General features: G+C 47.2%; 1 pseudogene; it reads left to right on the top strand.

Moving 5' to 3' along the window:
* The window catches only part of LOC116656287, a 9,800-nt pseudogene extending 992 nt beyond the window's left edge, over positions 1 to 8,808 (top strand).
* The last annotated feature ends 1,228 nt before the right edge of the window (positions 8,809 to 10,036 follow it).

The following is a 10,036-nucleotide window of genomic DNA, read 5'->3' as shown; positions in this document are numbered from 1 at the left end:
CCCGAAAGATGGTGAACTATACTTGATCAGGTTGAAGTCAGGGGAAACCCTGATGGAAGACCGAAACAGTTCTGACGTGCAAATCGATTGTCAGAATTGAGTATAGGGGCGAAAGACCAATCGAACCATCTAGTAGCTGGTTCCTTCCGAAGTTTCCCTCAGGATAGCTGGTGCATTTTAATGTTATATAAAATAATCTTATCTGGTAAAGCGAATGATTAGAGGCCTTAGGGTCGAAACGATCTTAACCTATTCTCAAACTTTAAATGGGTAAGAACCTTAACTTTCTTGATATGAAGTTTAAGGTTATGATATATTGTGCCCAGTGGGCCACTTTTGGTAAGCAGAACTGGCGCTGTGGGATGAACCAAACGTAATGTTACGGTGCCCAAATTAACAACTCATGCAGAAACCATGAAAGGCGTTGGTTGCTTAAAACAGCAGGACGGTGATCATGAAAGTCGAAATCCGCTAAGGAGTGTGTAACAACTCACCTGCCGAAGCAACTAGCCCTTAAAATGGATGGCGCTTAAGTTGTATACCTATACATTACCGCTAAAGTAGATGATTTATATTACTTGTAATATAAATTTTGAAACTTTAGTGAGTAGGAAGGTACAATGGTATGCGTAGAAGTGTTTGGCGTAAGCCTGCATGGAGCTGCTATTGGTACAGATCTTGGTGGTAGTAGCAAATAATCGAATGAGACCTTGGAGGACTGAAGTGGAGAAGGGTTTCGTGTGAACAGTGGTTGATCACGAGTTAGTCGGTCCTAAGTTCAAGGCGAAAGCCGAAAATTTTCAAGTAAAAATAAAATTTACTATATGTAAAAATTATATACTTGAATAATTTTGAACGAAAGGGAATACGGTTCCAATTCCGTAACCTGTTGAGTATCCGTTTGTTATTAAATATGGGCCTCGTGCTCATCCTGGCAACAGGAACGACCATAAAGAAGCCGTCGAGAGATATCGGAAGAGTTTTCTTTTCTGTTTTATAGTCGTACTACCATGGAAGTCTTTCGCAGAGAGATATGGTAGATGGGCTAGAAGAGCATGACATATACTGTTGTGTCGATATTTTCTCCTCGGACCTTGAAAATTTATGGTGGGGATACGCAAACTTCTCAACAGGCCGTACCAATATCCGCAGCTGGTCTCCAAGGTGAAGAGTCTCTAGTCGATAGAATAATGTAGGTAAGGGAAGTCGGCAAATTAGATCCGTAACTTCGGGATAAGGATTGGCTCTGAAGATTGAGATAGTCGGGCTTGATTGGGAAACAATAATATGGTTTATGTGCTCGTTCTGGGTAAATAGAGTTTCGATCATTTATGGTTGTAACTTGTTCCCCGGATAGTTAGTTACGTATCCAATTGTGGAACTTTCTTGCTAAAATTTTTAAGAATACTAGTTGGGTCAAACCAATTAGTTCTTATTAATTATAACGATTATCAATTAACAATCAATTCAGAACTGGCACGGACTTGGGGAATCCGACTGTCTAATTAAAACAAAGCATTGTGATGGCCCTAGCGGGTGTTGACACAATGTGATTTCTGCCCAGTGCTCTGAATGTCAAAGTGAAGAAATTCAAGTAAGCGCGGGTCAACGGCGGGAGTAACTATGACTCTCTTAAGGTAGCCAAATGCCTCGTCATCTAATTAGTGACGCGCATGAATGGATTAACGAGATTCCTACTGTCCCTATCTACCGAACCGAACGGACGTGTTTTCTGTGCGCTCCGGTGAAAAAATTAATATCAGCCGAAATAAGCTGCCTTTTAAGACAAATTAAAGTGCGTTTTGTGTGCGAACGTTGCTGCTACAAAGTGCGAGTTGTGCGGTTAGTGTAGCTAACGTATTTTCGCGGAAAATCGTGTTTTTCCGTCGCGAAAATTCGCCACGTGGTTTGAGCAAAACAATAAAGCTTTAAGCTTTGGTGCTGCCAACTACGCGAAAAACGTAAAAAGCTTTCAAAACAGCTGTGTTTTGGTGTTGCCAACGCGGTGAAAACTATAAAAACAGCTTTCTATCAGCTGTTTTTGGTGCTGCCATATCGGCATAAAAACCTTAAGCAGCTGTGTGTGGTGCTGCCATATAGGCATAAAGACGTGGAACAGCTGTGCATAGTGTGACCGTGTTTAGTAAACTTTTTTGTACTAAATTTGGTGCATTTTGTGGCGCGGAAAACTGAGTTTTCGAATTTAAATTCGAATATGCCGCGCGGTCGTGGAGGCCGCAGCCGCTCGGGCAGTCGCTCGAGCATAGCGAGTGCTGCAAGCGTCGCTAGCGCTGCCAGCGTCGCTGTTGACGTCCGCCAGGCGAGGAAGTCGAGGGAGCGCTCGATTTCTTTCGACATGGAGTCGGAAGTGGAGCCGAAGCGCCTGGATCAACGGAGCTCGCCGAAGAAGGCCGTCGCGGAGATGGCCGTCTCGTGCCCTGGAGGGCTGAATGGAGCTGGGCTGGAAGCCCATGGAGCCAACACCGTCGCCCCCGCTGCCGCCACCATCGCCGCCATCATCGCCGAGCCCGTCACCGTCGCCCCCGTTGCCGTCGCCCCCGTTGCTGTCCTCGAGCATGCCTCTGCTCGCGCCGCCGTTGCTGCTGGACAAGGAGCTGTCCTGGCTGAGTTGTCCGCAACCCAGCGTGCCGTTCGTGGTGCGTTGCTGAGCGGCAACTTGCAGTCAGTGTCGGCCACGTTGAGCCGTTATGACGAGCTGGTGGTGGCACTGATGCTCCGGGTTGCGGAGCTGGAGACCCGAGTAGCCATGCCGCCGCCGATGACGCCGAGCCACAACGCCGTTGGACAAGCCGCCACCCCCGTAGCCCCAGTTCCGGTCCCCCGTACCAAGGTGCGGGAGACTTGGTCCTGTGTGGTAAAGGGAACGGACCCGGAGCTCTCCAGCAGCCAGATCGCCGAGAAGGTGCGCAAGGAAGTCGCACCAGCACTTGGAGTTCGTGTGCACGAGGTCCGGGAGCTCAAGCGTGGCGGTGCTATCATCCGCACGCCGTCAGCTTCGGAGGCCTCCAAAGTCGCTGCATCGAAGAAGTTCGCCGAGGTGGGACTTAGTGTGGAGCGCAACCAGGCCGTCAAGCCTCGCCTGACGGTCTTCGACGTGGATACGGCGCTGACCCCGGAGGACTTCATGCAGGAGTTGTGGACGAACAACCTTCAGGAGGAAATGACTGTGGCTGACTTCAAGAAGTCGGTGCACTTTGCATCGAAGCCGTGGACCGCAGCTGTGGGAGGCACAACGAACGTGACTCTGGAGGTCAGCGAGAAGGCTCTGGCTGCTTTAGACACCGGTAGGGTGTATATAAAGTGGTTCAGCTTCCGCTGCCGATCCCAGGTCCGGACGTATGCCTGCCATCGTTGCGTGGGCTTCGACCACAAGGTCCAGGAGTGCCGGCTCAAGGTGAGTGTGTGCCGCCAGTGCGGACAAGGGGGCCATGTAGCGGCGAAGTGCACCAATCCGGTGGACTGCCGAAATTGTCGTTTTAAGGGGCTACCGTCGGGGCATAATATGCTCTCGGCGGCTTGCCCAGTTTATAGCGCAGTTTTGGCGAGAGTGAATGCAAGACACTAACATGTCTCGGCTCTTGCAAATTAATTGCCAGGGTTCGTACGCTGTTATGTGCGATGTGGGGCAAATGATGTGTGAAAGGGGCTGCGTCGTGGCACTGTTGCAGGAACCGTATAACCGCTACGGCGGTGTGCGCGGTTTGCCCGCAAATATGCGGGTATTCCCTGACAGCAGAGGCCGCGCCGCAGTCGTTGTGAATGACCCCGGCATAGAGTGCACTTTAGTGAACTCTACTGACTGGGGTGTATGTGTGGGTTTAGAGGGGATTTTTGGTAGGTTGTATGTTGTAAGTGTATATTGCAAGTTTTCCGAGCCATTAGATCCGTACCTTCAGTACATGAATGCGGTACTACTCCAGGTGAGTAGCAATCCTGTCATTCTTGGCCTTGATGCGAACGCGTCATCCCCCTTATGGTTCAGTAAGATGTCCAGGCTTGGTCCTGGCCATCGGAACTATGACCGGGGTGAGACGCTGGCCGAATGGGTGATCACCCAGGATGTACAGGTTGTTAACAAGCCTAGCGAGTGGTACACATTCAACAGTCCGAACGGAGCGAGTGACATTGATGTTACTCTCGCGAATGAGGCAGCAATGAGAGTGTGTGATTTTCAATGGAATGTGTTGGGGGGTCAAGGTGTGAGTGATCATAATCCGATTGAGATTGTGGTCACCCGCGCCGTGGCCCTGGAACCGAATGAGGGGCTTAATGGGTGGTGCTATCGTGGAGCGAATTGGGCCCTTCATGGGCATTATGTGAGAGAAGCGGCGACGCAAGTCCCGTTTAGCACCTTCTGTGCTATGAATGTGGATGAGCAGGTTGCATGTGTGACAGAGTGGGTTACGAGTGCGAATGATTCCATGTTTGCGAGGCACCGTAAGGTGACTCGTAAACGTGTTAAGTGGTGGACGCGTGAACTGCAAGCCGAGAAGCGGTCTCTCCGGTCTCTGAGGAAGAGATTCCAAAGGGCCAGAAGGACTAATGCGGACGGCGTGGCCCAGCTTAGGGATCAGCTTAGTACTAGGGTTCATGAGTACAAGCATAGGGTTTTGCGTGTGAAAGATGACGAGTGGCGTTCTTTCGTAGATCGAAATAAACACGATCCCTGGGGTCGTGTTTACAAGATTCTGCGGGAGAATGGTAAGGAGGGGTCAAGGGATATTTGTGCCCTACGGGTTGAAGGTCGTGACCTTATAACCTGGAAGGATTGTGTGGAATGTCTTTTGTCCGAATTCTTTCCTAGGGAGGATCGGCAGCACTCAGTGCCTGATGCAGTGGGTGATGCTGATCCCCTCCTGATGAGCGAGCTTCAGTGGGCTTTCACTAAGCTTCGCTCTGGGAAAGCGCCTGGTCTGGATGGGTTCACGGGGGAAATTTGTAAAAGTGTCTGGAAGTCCATTCCGGATCACTTGTACGAATTATACTCCAAGTGTGTGAGTGAGGGGACCTTTCCGAGTGCATGGAAGTGCACGAGGGTGAGTGTGCTCCTAAAGTCACTCGATAGGGACCGGAGCAATCCGCGTTCCTTTCGGGGCATCAGTCTCGTTCCAGTTCTTGCAAAAGTTCTGGAGAGAGTGCTGGTGGAACGGCTGCAGGAGTGTGTGGGGAGCCAGATGTCTGATAGGCAGTTTGGCTTCCGTGAAGGGAGGTGTGCGGAGGACGCTTGGAGGAGCGTTAAGGACTCGGTGAGATCCAGCAACTCCAAGTACGTCCTCGGTGTGTTTGTGGATTTCAAGGGGGCTTTCGATTACCTAAGTTGGGCCAGTGTGATTCGGAGGTTGAACGAGTGTGGGTGCCGGGACGTAGCTCTTTGGAAGAGCTATTTCTCGGGACGAAATGCGTGTGTGGTGGGAGTGAATGAGGTTGTTTGGAAGGATGTGGCTCGTGGTTGTCCACAGGGCTCCATCTGTGGTCCATTTATATGGAACCTCATGATGGATCCCCTGCTGTGGCAGCTCGAGCAAGCGTGGCAGTGTTGTGCGTATGCGGACGACTTGCTCATCTTGGTTGAGGGCCAGTCGCGTTCCATGATTGAGGCAAGCGCTTCAGAGTGCTTGCGCATTGTTGGCCAGTGGGGCGACAGTGTGGGTGTCAGCTTGGCTAGGGATAAGACTGTGACAATGCTGCTGAAAGGCAGCTTGTCCAGGCCTCCCGTGGTCAGGCTCGACGACTCCAGCATAAGGTATGCGAAACAGGTGAAGTACCTGGGCGTGACCGTTGGAGAACGGTTGCGCTTCGCTCCACACCTTGCCAATCTGAAGGACCGATTGGTCGGTACGGTTGGACGATTGCGCCGAGTTTTGAGAAGTGAATGGGGCCTCAGCAGAAAAGCTGCTCGCACCATATATGGTGGTCTGTTTGTTGCTTGTGCAGCAAGCGGATCACCTTCGTGGTACGATGCAGTCTTGGACGTTAGGGGTAGAATGAAAATTTTAAGTGTGCAAAGGTTGATTTTGTTGGGGTGTATGCCTGTGTGTCGCACTGTCTCTACGGAGGCATTGCAAGTTTTGTTTGGAGCAGTTCCCCTTGACTTGGAGATACGGCGTAGAGCCGTAAGCTACAAGCTCAAGAAGGGGCTGCCATTGCTGCAGGATGAATGGATGTATCGTGAAATGTCGGGAGGGAACGTGGAGAGTTTAGGGCCAAGTGAATGGAAGTCTATGTTGCGTGAATGTGTCCTGTCGGACTGGCAAGCCCGATGGGATAATAGTGAGAATGGGCGGGCTACTTACGAGTTCATTCCAGATGTCTCGTTTGTTGTCGATCGACCGGACTTTGGTTTCAACCTTAGTGCCGGGTTCCTGTTGACTGGCCATGGATCGCTGAATGCATTCTTGCATAGGCGGAACTTGGCGGGCAGTCCGGAATGCCGGTGTGGCTCTCGGCAGGAGACCTGGAAACATGTTCTCTGTGAGTGTCCGTTGTATGATGATCTTCGTGATCTGGGCGGGTTGGGTGTGGTTCAGGCTGGGGGGGACTTTGACTTTAGTCAAGTGCTCTCCACGAGCGACAGGATTAGTAGATTGAATGTGTTTGCGAGAGCCGTATTCAGTCGTCGACGAATGCGTTGATTTGTAGATGCCGGGATGTGTTAGGGGTGAATGGTGCGTGAATCAGGATCGAGTGAATAGGTGTGTGCAAAGTTCGCCGGGTTTTCGCCCGCCGCCGGGGTTACCAGTCCCCGAGCTTCATGGTAGCCAAACTGGGAGTGCTTCGTTGAGTTGCACGAACCTGACCAGAGGATTTTTCTGGTACCACGGGTGATGAGGATTCACGGAGATGGTGCTCCAAATCCGCCTTGTCACAAGCCCTTAGGGGTTGTTGGGAACATAGCTGGCCGTCTTCGAGCGGTCTGGTCACTGACCAGCAGCGATTGCCGCGGTTTGCGGAAGAGGAAGGAATAGTCCTCGCCTCCGAACAGTGAGAAAGCCATGTCCATGAACACGGTGGATAAAACTGTACCACCTTATGATTTGGCTTCGGCCACTTCATAATCTATTCCCAGCAGCTATGTACTATCCAGGGCCACCGACCCGTGACTGTTCTGGAGTCAAAATCGGTAGTGTCCTTGTTGGCACGGCGCCTGACCGGAGGCTGTGATAATTTCTGGTACCACGGGTGCCAGGAGCCCACGGAACTTGTTCCGTCCTGGCTATGGTGAGGCCCCCTAGGGAGCTACGTGGTGGTTGTGGTTTAACACCCGAATGCGGGTAGAGCCTCTGGCTCGACGTGGAGTTGCGTTATACAACCGGGTGCCGTGATCCCAAAGATCGGAAGAGGTTTAGATAGGCCTCCATCCTTAACCGAGGATTAAGTCATGACCGAACAGATTGACTTACATTCGGTATCCGGCGGAATATGGTTCCAAAGGGGCGCTGATTGACGCATTGTTTCATATCCCACGCCCGAGGGGGCCGTGAGATTAAGCCAACATGGCAGGTGCTCACGTTAAACATATCAGACTTTCATGTCCCTATCTACTATCTAGCGAAACCACAGCCAAGGGAACGGGCTTGGAATAATTAGCGGGGAAAGAAGACCCTTTTGAGCTTGACTCTAATCTGGCAGTGTAAGGAGACATAAGAGGTGTAGAATAAGTGGGAGATATTAGACTTCGGTTTGGTATCGCCAATGAAATACCACTACTCTTATTGTTTCCTTACTTACTTGATTAAATGGAACGTGTATCATTTCCTAGCCATTATACGGATATATTTATTATATCTTATGGTATTGGGTTTTGATGCAAGCTTCTTGATCAAAGTATCACGAGTTTGTTATATAATCGCAAACAAATTCTTTAATGAGAGATGCATTTACTGTATTATTGATTTGAAAATTTGGTATAACTCCAATTACTCAGGTATGATCCAATTCAAGGACATTGCCAGGTAGGGAGTTTGACTGGGGCGGTACATCTCTCAAATAATAACGGAGGTGTCCCAAGGCCAGCTCAGTGCGGACAGAAACCACACATAGAGCAAAAGGGCAAATGCTGACTTGATCTCGGTGTTCAGTACACACAGGGACAGCAAAAGCTCGGCCTATCGATCCTTTTGGTTTAAAGAGTTTTTAACAAGAGGTGTCAGAAAAGTTACCATAGGGATAACTGGCTTGTGGCGGCCAAGCGTTCATAGCGACGTCGCTTTTTGATCCTTCGATGTCGGCTCTTCCTATCATTGTGAAGCAAAATTCACCAAGCGTTGGATTGTTCACCCATGCAAGGGAACGTGAGCTGGGTTTAGACCGTCGTGAGACAGGTTAGTTTTACCCTACTAATGACAAAACGTTGTTGCGACAGCATTCCTGCGTAGTACGAGAGGAACCGCAGGTACGGACCAATGGCACAATACTTGTTCGAGCGAACAGTGGTATGACGCTACGTCCGTTGGATTATGCCTGAACGCCTCTAAGGTCGTATCCGTGCTGGACTGCAATGATAAATAAGGGGCAATTTGCATTGTATGGCTTCTAAACCATTTAAAGTTTATTATTTATATTTTAAACGACAATGGATGTGATGCCAATGTAATTTGTAACATAGTAAATTGGGAGGATCTTTGATCACCTGGTGCCATGCTAGTTACATATGAAAACATTATTTAATACAATGACAAAGCCTAGAATCAATTGTAAACGACTTTTGTAACGGGCAAGGTGTTGTAAGTGGTTGAGCAGCTGCCATACTGCGATCCACTGAAGCTTATCCTTTGCTTGATGATTCGAAAATATATACACAAAGTGTTGTATATATATATTAATTATATATATTTTTTTTTAAATATATTTATTTATATATATATATATAACGCAGTGTGTATTGCACAGCGTTCGAGCGCTACAGGTAGCCAAATGCATCGTCATCTTATTAGTGACGCGCAAATATAAAATGTTGACAAGATGAATATGATATAAAAATATCATATATATAAAATGAAAAAAAAAATTTTTTTCATCAAAGTATAAGTCCGTAATATACGGACGGCGGGAGTTGTAATAACTTTTGCCTGGTAGCCCTTTGACTCGTCATCATATTAGTGACGCGCATGATTCAATTCATGAGATTCCTACTGTCCCTATCTAAACTTTTTTAAAAATATTAAAAATTTTTCCAAGTACAAAAATTTATGAATGGATTTGAATATACAAAATGTTAACACGATAATATTAATGTCTCTGCTGTATTGATAATATTAATATAATATTAAATCAACATATATATAAAATGAAAAAAAAAAATTTTTTTCATCAAAGTATAAGTCCGTAATATACGGACGGCGGGAGTTGTAATAACTTTTGCCAGGTAGCCCTTTGACTCGTCATCATATTAGTGACGCGCATGATTCAATTCATGAGATTCCTACTGTCCCTATCTAAACTTTTTTAAAAATATTAAAAATTTTTCCAAGTACAAAAATTTATGAATGGATTTGAATATACAAAATGTTAACACGATAATATTAATGTCTCTGCTGTATTGATAATATTAATATAATATTAAATCAACATATATATAAAATGAAAAAAAAAATTTTTTTTCATCAAAGTATAAGTCCGTAATATACGGACGGCGGGAGTTGTAATAACTTTTGCCAGGTAGCCCTTTGACTCGTCATCATATTAGTGACGCGCATGATTCAATTCATGAGATTCCTACTGTCCCTATCTAAACTTTTTTAAAAATATTAAAAATTTTTCCAAGTACAAAAATTTATGAATGGATTTGAATATACAAAATGTTAACACGATAATATTAATGTCTCTGCTGTATTGATAATATTAATATAATATTAAATCAACATATATATAAAATGAAAAAAAAAAATTTTTTTCATCAAAGTATAAGTCCGTAATATACGGACGGCGGGAGTTGTAATAACTTTTGCCAGGTAGCCCTTTGACTCGTCATCATATTAGTGACGCGCATGATTCAATTCATGAGATTCCTACTGTC

Source organism: Drosophila ananassae, unplaced genomic scaffold (genome assembly GCF_017639315.1).
Source record: "Drosophila ananassae strain 14024-0371.13 unplaced genomic scaffold, ASM1763931v2 tig00000108, whole genome shotgun sequence".
NCBI lineage: Eukaryota > Metazoa > Arthropoda > Insecta > Diptera > Drosophilidae > Drosophila > Drosophila ananassae.
Note: the sequence above shows the minus strand (reverse complement) of the source record. Positions and strands in the feature narration are given on the sequence as shown.